We start from the raw sequence: 18,027 nt of genomic DNA, 5'->3' as shown, positions 1-18,027 counted from the left end.
GCCGTGCAGGCGGCCAAATCCTCCACTCTGCACTGTAGAAATGATTGTTTGTGAATAGGCTACAGAGAAAACTAGTCAGTTCCTCTCTTTGTATTTGTGATCCTCATGGTATTTCTTATACTCATCTCTGGAGACAGATGGACACTGTATTTCTTTCTTTCTTTCTTCCTTTTTTTTGGGGGGGGGGTGGGGAAACACTGCATTTCATGCACTCAATTAAGGGCCTGTTCCCTTCTTTCTAAGGAAGTAGTTTGTCTTTGTGTCATAGTTAGGTTTCCATTGCTGTGGCAAGACACCATGACCACAAGTAACCTGCGGAGGAAAAGATTTTTATTTTTGCTTTTAATATGCAGGTAATGCTACACTACAGAAGGAAGTCAGGGCAGGAGCTATGGATAATCTTTCAGCTCCCTACACTTCACAATCATCCCAAGTAGCCACACAACCTGTTTTCACATTCAGTGAAAAAAAAAAAAATACTCCTAGGGATGAATGATTAAAAAAAAAAAAGTGTATAGCCGGGCGTGGTGGCGCATGCCTTTAATCCCAGCACTTGGGAGGCAGAGGCAGGCGGATTGCTGTGAGTTCGAGGCCAGCCTGGTCTACAAAGTGAGTCCAGGACAGCCAAGGCTACACAGAGAAACCCTGTCTTGAAAAACAAAAACAAAAACAAAAACAAAAAAAAGTGTGTGATATCATGTGAGTAGGTGGGAATATACACATTATTATTTAGGTAAACAAGTTGAGCTTAATGTTTTAGTAGAATTTTACCTTCTTAAATTATAGGCATCTTTTTGCATCAATCTACATGGTTTATTGCTATTTGTAACAGTACAAAACAACACTGTCTGAGTATTTTCAGTAAAACCCACAGATCAATGTACTGTTTTTACTCTTCAGCATTATGGGAATCCTACATACTTTCCCTGACACAAAGGCAAGAAGAGAAGAATTTGCCTTCCTTCCACTCTCCCTAACCAAGCCACTCAGTGCGCACAGCTAATATTTCTCCCTACAGCTTCCCTCTCCAGAAGGAGCTGACATTTCTATGTGATATTAGAAAAATGCTTCACCTGTGTTGTCAAATATTAGACTATTTTTTCACTAGTGTCCACATAGTTTAAGCAGTTTTGTGCCACTCCCTCCATGTGTCTCTGCTTGAGAACTGTGAGACAGCAAAGGCTTTAGATTCTTCAGTAGCTCACAATGCAGTGTATCCTTAACATAGTTTATATACTTACACACACACACACACACACACACACACACACACACCTATTCCTGTAGATGTATGTGCACAAACGTGTGCTTGTGTGGATGCCAGTGGTCAACGGCTAGTATTTTCCTTGGTCACTCTCCACATTAAGTTTCGGAGACAGGCTATCTCACTGAACCAAGAGCTGACTTGTTGTCAGCAAGCCTTAGGAATCTCTCGGTCTCTAGCCCACAACTTCATGGTAATAGATATGGACCTTTCAGCCTGGCTTCCAAGCATGGTCTGGGGTCTGAACTCACTTCGTCATGCCTGCACAACAATCACTCTTATCCACAGAGTTGTCTCCTCACCGTATTTATTTAATTTATCATTTTAAATTGTTTAAAGTGCTATAAATCACATCCAGAGTATATATGCTAGGCATGTGTCCCCAGCTTCTAGAATCTTTTTGTTTGAGTTAATGTGGGTTTGCCTTTTCACTGTAAATGGCTGCCTGCTGGAGAGATGCTGAACAATGAGAAAGAAGCAGGAGATGCTATGGTAAGGATGGCTGGTGTTAGGTGGGCAGAAATGGAAATGAAACTAGGTGCGTGGGTGAGCCTTTAGCATCTGAGCACATGCAAGATCCTCGGCCCAACTCCTAAAGTGAGTGTGTGCGTACATGCGTATATGTACACACACACACACACACACACACATACACACATAACACACACACACACACACACACACACACACACACACACACACACACACACACACGCATTCTGAGCCTGGGCTTTTTTTATTTTCTCGTAAGACTGCCTTATTGCTTAGCTAAAGATATCTGTTAGCAGCCCTCCTAGAGGACATTATTAGACTTGGGCACTAGAAATCAGAGCATTGAGAAGCAAAGCCTTCCCTGCTCATCTGAGAGGTTGTCAGGCTGTTGATAATATGCCAGGAAGCCCAGGGGATGAAATGCCAGAAGCGATTGACCTGTAGTCTCTCCACAGAAAAACAATACATCCTTACAATGCTGTCCAGCCCAGCCTCTGACCTAGCTCCGCTCCTGGGTAGCTGAGTGCATTGTCTCACTAAAGCAAGGTATTGGCAAGCACCCAGTTTGCCCCTCTCTCTCTCTCTCTCTCTCTCTCTCTCTCTCTCTCTCTCTCTCTCTCTCTCTCTCTCTCTCTCTCTCTCTCTCTCTCTCTCTCTCTCTCTCTCTCTCTCTGCACCAAATGCTTTGAATAGGCTGCTGAACGTGTTTATGTTATTTGCTTCAGTGCCTTGCCTTGGCAACTGCTCCCTGTCTTTATTGTTAAATCTAGTGTGCTGATGGTGTTTTAATTTTAGTTTGCAGCGTACTGTTTAACGTTCCTACCAGTGTAAACAATATCAGCTAAGTCGATTGTCTCCCCGAGACAGTGGCTAATACAGTTTTTACCCAGTAATTTGAAAGTCTTCATTTTTGCATGTTAATTTTTTTTTTTTTTTTTTTTTTTTTTTTAGTTCTGTGGGGGAAAATAATTACTCCCTGTGATCGTGTCCTTTGCTGGACCTCCAGGCAAGACAGTTGCCTCCCATGCTTAACTGTGAAGTCAGCCCCTTTCCCATTCTCTGCATACTAAGCCCTGGGGACTCCTGCCGACTCTCCGCCTGTATTCCACAGCAAACCCCATTGATCTTTCCAGTTTTATTGTACCAGTTGGTTGTTTTCCCCGGGAATCCCCACTGGCTGGTCCCAACAGGATTCTGGCTACATTCTGAATTACCTACTTAGCTGGAATCCCTCAAGCCTGAATAGTGATTCAAGTGACCTGGAGGGCTAGCTCAGCTATGCAGCCTGCCTGGAAGCTGTCATCCGCTTCTGTGCTCAGCAGCTCCGTAATCCTTGTGTTTGTCTTTAAGATCATTTCTGGGTAGTTGGTGTAATATATGCATCTAGAAATAACATCACAGGAACATTTTTTTTGAAAGTAGTTATGAGGCCAGATCTCTTCACATGGCAGTGACAGTGTTTTCTCTGGGGGGGGGGGGGGGGAAGACTTTGAGAAGAAAATGTTACATTATAATGTCTCGTTGTGCCCTGACTACATGAATTTGGAATTAGTATTTTTCCTGTGTGTTTTAAAATATGTATTTCTATTTTCAAATGCCATGTATTAATTGCACATTTTTGCAGGGCCCAGCGTGACATTTCTGGACTTGGGCTTCACGTGTAGCTCCTGTTTGGTGTGCCACCAGTCAACTGTTTTTGTCTCAGTATCTATCTGAAGGGTCAGTTACTCTACAGGGATTGCATTCTAACATAGTCCTTTAGCTAAACACTTGGCTTTTCCTTTCTACCTGATGACGTGTTTGGTAACCACATCCCCTCCTCCAAATGAGCGCTTTATAAATAGGGAGGAGGGGTTACCAAGCTCTTTTTTTCTTCTTCCACAATGCACATTTGGACATGGTGGATATTTATGGAGAAAGGACCCCTTCGCCTTCTTTGCCACCAGGTAACCTACCATCCAGCATGGAGGTCACAGCTCTCAGTGGCCACCAGGTAACCTACCATCCAGCATGAAGGTCACAGCTCTCAGTGGCCACCAGATAACCTAGCATCCAGCATGAAAGTCACAGCTCTCAGTGGCAACAGGGCACTAGACGCCAGTCCTCCAGAACAGCCATTTTTCTAAGGTTTCTTCTCTTGCCCACTTCAAGATGGTCTGAAACGGGAGTTCTCCCTGCTCCCATGAGTGTCACCAGCCTTCAAAGTTTTCTGCCCAATTATGCAACAGATTCCTCTCCCTGCCCATGCCCATGCTGGAAGCCATAGAGTCCAGGTTGCCGTTGGATGCAGAGGTGATGAGTTCTCTGCCCACAGAGGACACAAGATGAAATGTCCTCCAAATTCCCCAATGGTTCTGCAGACTCTTAACTCTTCGGCAACTCTTTCTCTTTTTAGGACCCCTTCCTGTTTATACACAGTGAAGGGACCAGTCTCTAAACAGCCTAAGATAGATGCATGTTCTCAGTTGCTAAGGAAGTACTGATAAAGTCAGCTGTTCCTTTCTACTGTTTTTTTTTTAATTTGTATTCCCTAAAGGTTCTTGTTGTGGGGTGTGTGTGTGTGTGTGTGTGTGTGTGTGTGTGTGTGTGTGTATGTGTGTGTGTGTGTTACATTTAATTAATTGTTTAGTGTGTGTTACATTTATTTAATTGTTTGTTTAGTGTGTGTGTGTGTGTGTGTTGTTTTTTTTTGAGACTAAGCCTTGCTGTTTAACCCAGGCTCTCTCACAGGTATACTCAGCCTACTTAGTGCTGGAATTAGCTGTGTACACCACAATGTCTGGCTTCTATTATATGCATTTGTTTGTGTTGTTGTTGTTGCTTTAAGATTTATTTATTTTTCTTTCATGTGTGTGAGTGCTGACTGGAATCTATCTCTGTGCACTACATGCATGTGTGGTGCCTGCAGGGACCAACAGAGGGTACCAGATACTCTGGAATTAGAGTTGCAGATGGATGTGAGCTTCTGTGTAGATGCTGGGAACTGAATTCAGGTGCTCTGCATGAGTAGTGAGTGTTTCTAACCATTGAACCATCTCTCTGGCCCCGGAGTAGTTTTTTGTAGTGTCATTAAAATAAAGCCACATCTGTAGATGACAAAATTGTTTTCATACATGTCCAGTGATTGGGCCTTTGTCTCCACCAGATGTAGAACAAGGAGCTTCTAGTCAGTTTAGCAGTGTCCGGACTGTCAGTATCTAAATACTGCTGTCTCAGTATCTGAGCTGTGCTATGATTTGAATGTGAACCGCCCCCCCGCCCAGACTCATGTATTTCAACACTTGGTCCCCAGCTGGTAGTGCTTTTAGAAAGAGTAGTGGAACCTTTAGGGGTTACTGCCTCACTGGGAGAAGTGGCTCATGGGATCAAGTTTTGAGGCTTTGTAGCTTGGCCAAACTTCATATTCACCCTCCACCTCCTGGGTACCGATGCAAAGTGGCCAGCCAGCTTCCTGCCCCTGTCACCATGCGTCCCCTGCCTGCTGTCATGTATCACCCACTATGCTGGATGTTATCTTATCGTCCGTCGTAACTGTCACTTTTCTCCATGAAGTTGCTTTTGTCAGGGAATTTTGTCCCAGCACCAAGAAAGCAAGACAAGCAGTTATTAGAATTGTCAAAGACTGCTTTCCAGATTGCCCATTCGCTTTGTGAATCTCAACGCTTTGTGCTAATATCCATCTCCTGCTCTAGGAAATCAGTTTGGCCTAATTCCAAATATCCCTGAGGAGAGTTTTCTGTGTACCTGAGTGACTTGGACAAAGTGAGATTGCTGAGAACCAGGCCTTTGAGAATGAGATGAAGGTTTCCATTAAAAAATAAATAAAAAGCCAAATGCCTATCCGCAGATTTCTAAAACACAATATTCTAGCACTCTGGAGACTTATAAAACTTATTTAGTTTTGCACATTCTGTCACCATTAGTGAAGGTGTGTGTATTTGTGCATATGTGTGTGTGTGTGTGTGGAGGGGGTGTATTTAAGCATAATACCAAAAGGCTTAATGATTTCATAAAGTAACATTAAATGGTTTTTCATTTGCCATATATTGTAAAATTCTCCTCATATTAGCAAAAATAGTCAATGACCTCATAATTGTAATGGCTGCATAATATTATGTTGTATTGATATATCTAATTATATGATCAATGTTAAACAGTGGAGTTATTTATATTTCCCACTTATATGCAGTGATGCTTAAGATGTAATCCTTGGCTGATAAGATGGCTCAGTGTGTAAAAGTGCTTGCTACCAAGCCTGTCAAGGCAAGCCCTAGCCCTGGGACCCACACAGTAGAAAGTAGAAGGTACACTCCTCACAAATTGGTCTCTATCTTCACACATGTGCCCTGGCACATGCACAGCCAAAGTACACACACACACGCGCGCACGTGCGCACACACACACACACACACGCACACACACACATACACACACACACTTGTGCACAAACTAACTAATTAACTAGAATCTTAAACACTTAAAAATACTGCAGCCTTCTAATGCATGTATGATTACTCTCACTACCTGAAAAGAAAAACCTCATCTGTGGATTTTAGCTTACATATTCTGACTGCAAACTTCTATATGCTTTCCCGTAGTTACAGGATTATATATTAGAATAAACATGATTATATAGAAATGGCCACAGTCTTCCAGATTTGCAATGGTAACTTTGTATGGAAGAGCCAACAATAAGGCAGGACAATATTTTTGTTTTGAATTTACCAGGAATCCGGGCTTACCTAGCCAGAGCACATCTCCTGACTCTTGAAACAAATCAAATAACCAGTTGGCTCTTATTAACAGTTGAAGTCTGTCACATGCCTCTGTCATTTCCTGAGTGGGCTGAGGGTGACAGTCACCTGGCTTCCAGGATGGCTGGAACATCAATTGACTCACATTTAATTTGAAGCCTTGGGAATACCTTCTTGTTTACTAGACCAGGTTGTATCATCCATCTTCCTTAAGTGTGCCCCACATCTGGGATTGCAAGCTGCACTTGCTTGCTGGGGCTCTTGTAGTCAAATTTGTTATTTTGTTATCAATGGGATTTTTATCTAATTGTTTCACCATTTAATCCGTAGAATAAAATGCTTATAGTAAAGGACATACAAGTTCCAGTACATTTACCTAGTAAAGACAGGTATAAGATTTAGTTGTACTAGTTTACCTAAGATCTTGTGAACATGTAATTAAATTTTAATCAGAACTTGAAACTGGACACATGATTCTTGCTATGGAACCAGAATCATTCAGCTGTAGCTTAGGAGGTCATGCCTGGCTTTCAATACATGTTTATTCTAAAATCTCGTATATCAATACCAGAGTAAGGAAAACATTTCTTTCATCAGATTCAATCATTTTCTTCCTAATCAGGATTGTGCTAATAGTCTCCTGATGGTGTGAAGTATACTAAAACACCAGGACTGACTTACTTTGAATTTCTAGCAAATTTGGTGTTTTTAAGTCCTTCATCCAATACATATTATCTGAATTCCTACTGTATGCAAAACAGTGTTCTAGCGCTTTGAAGACATTAATAAATAGAAAGGATTGAGAAAATTCCCTCCTAGTGCCTTAACTTTCAAGTGAAGGAAGATAATTAGTAATTAATAGAATTACATTATATCATATTTTATACATACTGCATATGTACACACACATCTATTTTGCAAGTCCATTATATAAAACGTTAAGTATCCTATAAATAGCAACTATATAGAATGTCATGCATTATATAATAAAGCAAAACAGAAAAAAAGAAAATGTTTATGATGGTGGTCTAATCATGTTTCACCAAGGGGATGGAGGATTTGTGCGGAGAGGAATTGTGTAGGGGAAAGGTCAGTGTTCTTGAAAGAGAGGGCAGACAGGGGAAGTCTCCGTGTTTATAGCATAGTGATAAAACCATGAGTGGCTGACGTGGCTAATGAGGAAAGTCTTCTAAGTGGTGACTTCAGAAAGGTAAGGAGTCTCTTTGGACTTTGGACCAATAAAAGACATAAATATAAGCATGAGCCATCGGTGAGTTCTAGGAAGAGTGTGAAGTTATCTGACTTGGATACTTAAAAGGCTCTACCTGGTTAAAATTGAATGTGAAAGAGAAGAACTACCCAGAAAGAACAAAGGAGAACATCTTAGGGGTCCAGATCAGAAGGATGCTAACGAGATACAGGAATTGATCTGTTTCTGAAGACAGTGTGAAATGCTAACCTCGGGATCAGCTGACAGGTTTCTAGGGTGCAAAAGAAGGATGAGCAGCAGAAAAGCAGAAGCTGACATGGACACATGAGCTTAGCGTGTCCACTGTGTGGTGATGGGAGGTATTGGGAGACAGCTCGGTTGGGAGGTGGGTTGGAATCCTGGAGAGCAGTGTACACAGAACATGTCAATTTGCAAGGTTCATGCATGACATGTACAGCCGTGGGAGAGCAAGGTGTCACAGAGTACTTATCAATGGAAGAGGCAAATTGACCCTTGATCCTCTATCACTGAACTAACATATGGGGGGGGGGCAGGGGGAAGAAAGTGAGGACTGATCAGCAAAGTGGGATGAAACCCAAAACGGCAACAAAGTAAGAATAAGTAGCTACAAGGAGTAAGCAAGTTGTTTCTTGTGGGAAGTAAAATGCGAACAAAGCATTACTCATTGCATATGACACCATGGAAACCATGGGTCATCTTGATTTGTCCAATTCCATTGGTCCGATAGAAAGAAAATCTGATTTAAAGATTTTAAAAAAAAGTGAGTGGGGAAAGCTAAAGTGTTCACTAACAACTATTTCAAAGAATTTTCCTGTGAAAGAAACCCAAGAAAGGGGCAGCAACTACAGGAGCCATCTTGGAGCAGCTCTTATCTTAAATAAAAGAAATGTCACTGTTGGGAGATGATCTGTAACAAATGCAAGTCAGTGACAGAGGGAGAAGGAAAGACAGTGTTCTGAGTAGATTGGATAGGACAAGATAGTGTATTAGTGGGAGGATAAGGTGTTTGACACTGTAGAATGACAGCATCATAAGGCTTTCAAGTCGTTCAGCATGGGCTGGAGAGATGGCTCAGTGGTTAAGAGTGCTGCCTGCTCTTCCAGAGGTCCTGAGTTCAATTCCTAGCAACCACTTGGTGGCTCACAACCATCTATAATGTGATCTGATACCCTTCTGGCCTGCAGGTGTACATGCAGGCAGATCACTGTATACATACTAATAAATAAATCTTAAAAAAAATAAAAAGACATTCAGCATTCAAAGTAGAAGTAGGAGACATGTGGGCAGGTATATGGATCTATTCTCATTTTTACCTCCTAAATTATTGATTCCTTTTATTTTTTTTCCCAACCCCCACCCCCTTTTAGACAGGATTTCTCTGTGTAGTCTTAGCTGTCCTGGGTTACACTGTATAGTCCGAAGTGTCCTCAAATTCACAGAGATCCACCTTCCTCTGCCTCCTGCATGTTGGGGTTAAAGGTGTAAGCTAGCATACCTGGCTAGATTGTGAGATCTTAAAAAGGACAGTGAGTATAGACCATGTCTCCATGAAAAACCCGCTGAGTGTGGTGTTCAGAATAGATCTTGGCACATCATTAAGTATGTACTTAATAAATATTTACCAAATAAAGGAATTACTCTGTTCTCTCTCTCTCTCTCTCTCTCTCTCTCTCTCTCTCTCTCTCTCTCTCTCTCTCTCTCTCTCTCTCTCCCCCCCTCTCACCCCCCTCTCTCTCCCTCTAATTTCAGTTCTTCTCAAATTTATCACAATAAATTCTTTTTGTCACTTAATTTTCAATGAAAGAGTAGCCATTATTTAAAGAGAGAAAAGAATCCAAAGACCCACAGTTGCTAATTTTAATTAAAAATGCATATTTTAAGAAGTTCTGATTGATTTGCTCAATATTCTATGACTCTCAATCAAAATGTAAACAGAAGCTAGATGCTTATCATGTGCTGGAGTGTTGCAGATCTACAGGTCAATGTGCATTGTTAGCTACACACGAGGCCACTGAGGCCTAGAAATGCCAGCTGCCTTGCCTGAAATGACAATATAGACAGGAACACCAGGCCCGTCTAGTGCTGTGGCCTTTTTACTCACTGTCCTGCTTCTAAAGTCTGCCTGTGGCAGTGTTAGCCCAGGGCAAAGTGTTCTTTGAGTCTTTCGTATCCTAAATGATTCCTTCACTGCTTAATTTCAGAACTGTTTTCTAAGAATTTCATCTTGGCTTAAAGAATACGTTTATAATTAGTACCTCCTTTAAGAAATGCAGAGTACCCTGGAAGGAACTCAGAGAATTTCCCTCAAATGACACTGTATGTAGCCAGATTTGTTTCATTTTTTTTCCTTTATTTTTGTTAGGTACCTGTCTATCATACAGAGAAAGGAGGAATAATTTGGGACTCGGGAAACCACTGGAGAATAGAAAGTGAATTATTTATACTTCTTTGCAAAGGTGGAATTCCAACTGACTTAGAATTATGTCCGTTTTTGCTATATTTTTATTTTTAAAAATTACATAAAATGCAATATGATAAATAAAAAGGAAGTTGCCCCCATATATTTTTCTGAATTTTCTCCCCTCCTACCCTTTGTTAGTATCTGATATGTTTCTTTTTAAACCTTATGTACTATCTTTCAGCTTTATTGCATATCTAGGGAATGGTTCCATTTCTATACCCATAGAACCTCCTATGTCAGAGTGCTATCATTTTTCATTTGACTATTTCCACACGGAAGGGCATTTGACATTATTTTCAGATTTTCATCATTATAAGTAGCGTTACAACAAACACCTGTGTAGCCACAAGAGAATGTATCCCTAGACGTGGACTTGCTGGCTGAAAGGCCTATGCACTGAACAGCTATGGCAGGCAATGCCAAGTTAATGAATAACCACCATCTCATCAAAGATGTAGCCAGTCAGATGCCTGTTTACAGAACCTGGCCTCCCGTACTGCTCTTCCCTGAATATTATTGCTCTTACTATCTGCCAAGCCACTGTGCCTTTCCCTATTGGTATGCCATGAGAAGATTATGTCAGAAACAAACAGATATGCTTCAATCTTTCCACAATGCCAGAGCTGTCGAATAATAATAAATTCATAATGTACAGGAGTTTCAATGGCAGCAAATTGCCAGATACTCTCCCTTTTCATGATAATCCTTACAGAGATTCTTTTATTACAACCTTTATTGCTAATATTATAATATTACTTCTCGTATCACATGTTATATACCATAAAGTCAAAGAGAACTATGTGTATGCATATATGTAGGTGTACAAAATGAATGTAAAGAGTTAGGAGGACAAGGCAGGACTTGGCACAGCCAAAGTCCAGCAAAGCAGAGAAACTGACATAATCAGAGTCTGTCTTGGCACGGTAGCAGAGGCAAGAGAATAGGAGAGAGAAAAGACTTGGGCCGGAGAAGCCGTGGCAGTTGTGGTTCACAGGTTAGAGAGCAAATCTGCAGGACTGAGCTCACAGAGTAGAAAGAGCGTGTCCCAGCTCACTCTCTGTTGCTGTGATAAAGCACTCTAAACAAAGCGACTTGGGGAGCAAAGGGTTTGTTTCAGCTACAACTGTCAGGCATAGAGGCAAGAATTATAAAGGAAGCCACGAAGGAATGTTGCTTACTGACTTGATCCTTGTGGTTTGTTCTGTTTCCTCTCATCTACATCCTAGGACTATCTGCCCTCAAGTGGGACCGTCCAGTGTACTGTACTGGGCCCCTCCGCGTCAACCATCAACCAAGAGAACGCCTGTCTGATAGGAACAATTTTCTGAACTGAGTTTCTGTCTTCTCAAGTGACTCCACATTGTATCAATGTGAGTCAACGTGTATTGATGCTGGCAAAAGCAAACAATAACAAGACAACTAAGCAGCACAGAGCTCTTCCGTAGGCCAGCCTATGAGCGTAGGTGGAAGGGTATGTAACAGACCCAGACGGACAAACAGGAGGATAGGCAGTAGGGCCTGAGCTGAGCTGAGGCTCCGGGGATAGTCAGGAATTTTCTTCCTTGATGGACATACCAGATTGTCAGATGACAGGCTGGCAAGGCCATTGCCCCTACCCCATCCTTTAGGGGGTTCAAGCAACAGACCTACATTCGTTCCTTCGTCTGGTGCCTCCAGTAAGTTCTTGGGCTTAGTTTCATTAATGTGATTTTAACATATCCATGTCTCCCTACAGCCCCAATTCAACCCACTCATTTACAGGGTGGCACTTTCTCTACTCCCAGGGATAAGTCACTTATTTGTCTGTGCTGCATGGTGGTGCCTGACAGATGGCACTGATCATATACCGTGAGCCCAGGTCATCCTTCATCTTCAATATGGAGTCAAAAGATACAAGATACGTGGAGCCCCTCAGGGCAAGGCACAATGTGAGAAATCAGTGTCTTACACAGACCAGGGCAGAGCCCCATCTCAATGGTATCTTCTAATTTCACTTTACACTTCCTTGAGAGGATTGTCATTTCATATGTGCGCTGGCAATTTGGAGTCCTTTTTTAAAGCACTCACGTTGGATTCGAAATGTGTCCAATTTCTCAAGGATCTTTTCTGTTAGCTGCACTGAAACACTCCAGTCTGTGTCTTCAGTCTACTCAGAGAACAATATATTTGTAGGTCATTGTTATCCAGATAGGAAATATCTCTTTTGTGGATATTGTTTTCTTGACTATAATAGTAAGACTGTGAATTACAAATGGGGGCGTGGGGTGGGGGAGAGTGACTCAGGTATATGGAAACTGCTAAAGAATCCCATTGAGAACTCCATTAAGAAGCATATTGATGCATTTGTTGTGACCAAGTAGCAGTCATTGAACACTCCAGCTCTGGTCCTTCTATGCTACACTTGAGTGTATCATTTTGCATAAATAAGAGATTATGCATGTTGCTTTGAAGCCTCACATGTTTAAAATGTCTATTTACTTGGTTATTACTCCGAAAGTAGCACACACTTACGGTGAAGATGCATCTTGGGCCATGTGAAATGCAGAGGGCTCAGCTCTGCTTTGTCTTTATGGAAAGTAATTTATGGTTTGTTGTTCCTCAAAAACTATCAATCATTTGGGCACCCAGAAGCATTTAGAAGGACAGCTTTAAGGAACGGTGAGGTGAAAGGCCACGGAAATCTGTCCCGCGAAGAATGAATGAATCACCTTTTGCTTTTGCTAAACTTGCTGTGGTAAAATCATTGCTGGGAGGTTTCACATGATTAGGTTCTCTTTTCTTGGTCTCTTGCTAATAGTGAAGTCTTCACTGATCGGCAGCATGCTTTGAACTTATATCCGGTTAATCATGGAACTATATCTGTCCTATGAGGCAGGAGCCACAAGCAGGGGGGAATTCTGGGCATAGGAGAAGAGAAAGGAGGCCCCTAGGATCCAGTTGAAGGTTCTGAGCAGGAGAAAGGAAATCCTGTGCAGCTAGTCACCTCTTGGACCTTTTTCCCTTCCCAGTGGTCAATCTGCAATTTTTTTTTTTTTTTTTTTTTTTAGGGAATCTCCTGAGTTAGCCCAGCTGCAGAGAAGCACACATACTCAACGCCTTGTGCAAATGTAGTGGCTCCTGGTTTTATCTTGTCAGCTCATATTCCCATCCAAGGCATCTCCACAGCTACCTCACTTACCTCTCTTATCAAAAAAGAGAAAAAAAGGGAAAACAAATTACAACAACAACAACACAAAAAAACCCAAAACACCAACAATGAGTCACCATTTCTCAGCAACCTTACCACCTGAATGGTGGCTCAGCAGGTAGAGCTGCTTGCCTTCCAGTCTGACAACCTGAATTGAGTTCAATCCCAATGAGCCATGTGGTGAAAAGAACGTACCTACTCTAGCAAGCTGTCCTCTGATATCCACTTTGTATAAGCCCACACATACACAAAAACAAAGAAAAGGAATAAATTAATGCTATATATGACTAACACCAAGATAATTGCTCACTCTCTCTGAAGAGCCCATAGCTTCCTTGAGTACCATATTTTTCAGACCATAAGACGCGCTTCCTCCCCCCCCCCCAAAAAAGTGAGGGGAAATTGGGGTGTGCCGTATGGTCCAATTGCTGTTTTTCTTCTTCTACTGCTCTGGAAACTGGGTGCATCTATGATCAGGTATGGTGTACAGTCCAAAAAATATGGTCTTACGCTCTGCCACTCTCCTTTGGGGAAGGGCATACCCTCAAGGGGGTGTGTTTTACTTTTTACTATGTGCCACACCTTTTTTGAATCCTTATGCTTAAACCTGTGTTAAAATGTCTTTAATTAAATCCCTAACTCTGTTTCATCATAAATCAGTTAGTCTTGAAATTATTTATCACATTGAAGCCCCAAATACTAGTTTTGTCTAAGTCCTGGTCCCAAAACTCTAGGGGGCTTTGCAGGCTGCTGCGTATGTGGCGTAGCATGGAGCGTTGCCTCTGCTCCTGTCATCTTACAGTGAGATTAATGTAGAAGATAATGTTATTTTCACTTTTATATTCTTCTTTTATACATTGTAGCATAAAACATCACTTAGTCATGACCATTTTTTTTTTCTCAAGGAAAAGCAAATGTTTGGAAGTCCTATTAAGAGATATGTAACGATAAATAAGCAAGAACAGAAAACACACCAGAGTCCACTTGATTATCTTGTTCAGTGGCATAAAAAGGCCATATTTTATCTTATACTGTGGACTTTCTGTCAACTCAATTGTGGAAAGGACGGTGTTGAAATAGAGGAGTTAGTCACTACTGTGTCAAAAATTAATGCAATCCATATTCATTGATTCTTCAGCACTATTCCATCAGGAATGGAAATTAACATTTTAAAAGATTCTTATTATTTTACTATTATTTTAAACATCCACTTTTAAAATTATTTTCCTGGCATTATTTTTTTTTTCCTTTAACCAAAGAGAATGATAGCTCCCAGGAACGTGCTTTTGAATTCTTGAATGCTTTAAACCTGACTATTTTATCCAATCCTGACTGAAATTACCCTGAGAACTCTGGAGGGCTGATTCATATTGTAACCTGGCTTTGCTTCTAATCGACACAGATTGCACAGGTAGGGCATTGTATCTAGGCCTCAGGGCTCTATGAAATCCGGTAAATATTAGAGTACTTCTGTTGTCTTTTTTTTTTTTTCCTAGTATGAACATATAATCACTTCTCTGAGAATCACAGCTGAAGCCTAGTCATTTATCACGAGAATGTAAGAGTAGTACACGTAAACTCAGAGACCGCTTGGAAAGTTTACGTCTATAGTGAGTGAACTGGGCGGCTCCTTTAACGTGGAAAATGTAAGATTTTTGTTAATGCTTTGATTGACTTAAGAAATACACCCCACATGCCCGGGCTTTCATTTTAACCTAGATGTTGCAGCTCTCAATTGCATATAACAGTGGGCGGTCCCCCCCTCCCCTGGAACTGTGACAATTTCTTTTATGTTAGTCCATTTAAATCTTCACAACATTGCTGAGAGACCCATCTCCTCACAAGCACTCAAACTGGGAAGAACTGAAGAGGCAGGAAATATCACAAAGTCCAGCATGACAGAGAGCTAGAGACCATTTCTTTCTTTCTTTAAAAAACATATTTTTAAAAAAATCCTGGCTATAAAAGGCCCAGCAAGGCCTCCCAGGCTCCAGAATAAAATGAAGATTCATTATAGGGCGGCTGAAGGGGCTTTCAGTCTTGTAGTAGTCCATATGGTACTGATGATGTGTCCTTTCACATTTGTACTGATGCTTAGAGATAATCGTCAGAGTGACCTTGGCGATGTGGAGGGAGAGAAAAGCTCTCACAACCCCTAGTTTTCCTTTAGTCTGCCTCTCCTCAAAAAAGAATCTTAGCATTTCAGTAAGAGGAAGCTTTCAAAAAAAAAAAAAAAAAAAGCCATCAATTAAATGGCCAGTATACGTGTAAGACCTTGGGCATTCTGAAATCTGTCTGGAAAGCTCCAACTTTAGCAGGGCTTTAGGATATCGTAAAACGATGGACAGTCTTTCCAGATCGGTGTTGCTCTTTGATAATGACTGAGGGTAGAGGACAAGGACATTGATGAAAAGCCCCACATTTTAAACATGGCAGTGTATGCAAAAGACAAGGAAAATGGAACGGAGGGAGCAGGAAGCAGATGCCAGATGAAAGCAGGGGAAATTCTACTTTGTAGAATTTTATAACAAATACGACCCTGTTTTAGAAAGAATTCAATTCTTCCGTGAGCCTCTGGGTGGATTATGATGTGGTCTTACGGGAGACGGAAAAATCAAGGGGAACAGAGTGGACAATTTATTTTGACTGGACTGGGGGATTGTATTAAACGGCTCAGTTAAGTGCCAATGGTTTAGAATTAGCTGGGTCATTGTCTTCCTGGGACAAATAAATTCTAGCTGTTGGAATTTGCTTTATGTTTCACATAAATGTGAACTAAAATGTGCTTACATTGTTCGCGTGGACAACAGAACAAACCCAGACTGCCTTCATTTTCAGAGTAGAATGGAAGACCCATTCATCCGGTTTTCTAGAACACTGTCAAGGAACAGAATCTCCCGAGTTTCTATTCTTAGACTGATGGTGATAGATTTTTCAGTGGATAAATTTGGCCCAGTCCGTGCTGAATGTTGCCGGTCTCTCCCTGCCCTACTTTCTGCCCCTGCCTTTTGCACATGTTCCCTGACCCTGTCAGAAGGAGGCCCCACTACCACCCCTTAGGTAGGAAACCTTTCCTGAGCCTACCAAAAGCAGCCACTTGATAAAAAATGGAGGATGGATTTTACTTAAGCGGACTCCAGTTATTTGCGTCATTGCTTTATCTCCTTTTCTCCACCTCCCCTCCACTTTCTCCTCTGAAGCCACTCCTTCACGTCTGCCTTTTCCAACAATAGCCTTCCAGTCTAGACACCTATTATTGCCAGTTATGAGGCTCTTGTTCTTTGAATCCGTTTCAAACCAGCTTCAGCTCATAGTTACATGCCAAACTTTTTCCTACACGTGTTGAAGATCTGTGTCTGCCTACTAAAAGCTCCCCTCATTGCTTCTCTCCCGATCCCTAGGCAACATATTCTTGTCATGTGTTCTCTCCATCCTAATATGAACTCTAGAAAAGAATGTTGAAACAGGAGTCTTAAAAGTCCCCACGAAGTAAAAATTTACTTCCATGGTGTCATATCTAGTTCCCTAAAACTTTCTTCAGTTTCCTGGAATACTCAAGTGGGTACTGAAGCCTCTTCCTTTCTGTCTGTTTGCTGCTTTTTACCGGTTGTCCCTTGGTGCTAAGCAAGAAGCAGAGATGGAGGAATTTCCCATTAAAAACTCTCACACGTGTGTCCTCTGTGGATCCAGGAGTGGCAGGAGGCAACTTCAAGCCCCCTGCAGGTCTTGATAATAGCTCTTTCTTTCTAATTCTAGCTGTTCCGTTGCTAAAATAGAAAGCCAGGAACAGAGAGAGGGTGTACTCCCTGGGGAATCTAAACTGTGGCACATGATAACAAAGCAGAAAGTAAGTTCATTAGCATGTTGATTTGCAAAGCGTGTAGCCTTACCAGGAAGTAGTGGAGTACCTTTCTGCCTCTGGTAGCAAGAAGGATCACGGGATGTTCCAGGGAGGGCAAGCTAAAAACGTCATGCAAATTTAGACTATGGTGTTAACTTGTTCTCAGATGAATCAGATCAGTAGGGGAAAAAAATGCAGAGAGCATTCTAAGAGTGGCTGGAGAAATACAGGAATTCAGCAAATGTGAAAAGGGTGGGTGACACCTACAAGAAGCTAGCCTATCAGCCATTAGTCCATAATGCAGCCTGAGGCCCCAAACTCATTGCTCCAAGAAGGCTTTATAAAAAGAGCGCTATTCCCAAAATATGGAGAGATGCTATAGCGGACCTGCCATGCTCAGACGAAAAATCCACGACTGCTTCCCTTTCCTTCTGGCTTTCGTTCAGAAGATTGTTGAGTAGGGTGGCTCAAGTACAAATGGAACTTAAAAAGAAAGAAAAGAGTTACTGAGTTTTTTTTTTTTCCTCAAAAAATAAGTAAATCATTTATTGAAATTTTATTATTGTAAGTTTGTGCTATACTGAAATGGCTTCGAATCCAATCATACTTCCTGGTGTTCTTAACCCTGTAGCATCCAAAGCCCGACAGTAATCTCATTCAGTAATTGGGAGAGAAACTAGCCATCCCACCCAGCACAGAGCTTTCCCTCAGTCAGTAAGGTATAAGACAAGCTTCCTGTAGGCAGGAGAAGTTGGTGATTGTCAGCTGTGGGCCTGGATGGTGAGCAAGAGCAAATC

At 41.6% G+C, this 18,027-nt stretch overlaps 1 protein-coding gene across 1 annotated transcript in view; it reads left to right on the top strand.

The window, feature by feature from the left end:
* Csrnp3 (cysteine and serine rich nuclear protein 3) overlaps positions 1-18,027 on the top strand; it is a 192,828-nt gene that overhangs the window by 56,858 nt on the left and 117,943 nt on the right. The gene's annotated exons all lie outside the window — the stretch shown is intronic.

This window comes from Acomys russatus, chromosome 24 (genome assembly GCF_903995435.1).
Source record: "Acomys russatus chromosome 24, mAcoRus1.1, whole genome shotgun sequence".
In the NCBI taxonomy this organism is placed as follows: Eukaryota; Metazoa; Chordata; class Mammalia; order Rodentia; family Muridae; genus Acomys; species Acomys russatus.
The sequence above is the reverse complement of the archived record's forward strand: the minus strand, read 5'-3'. Positions and strand labels throughout refer to the sequence as shown.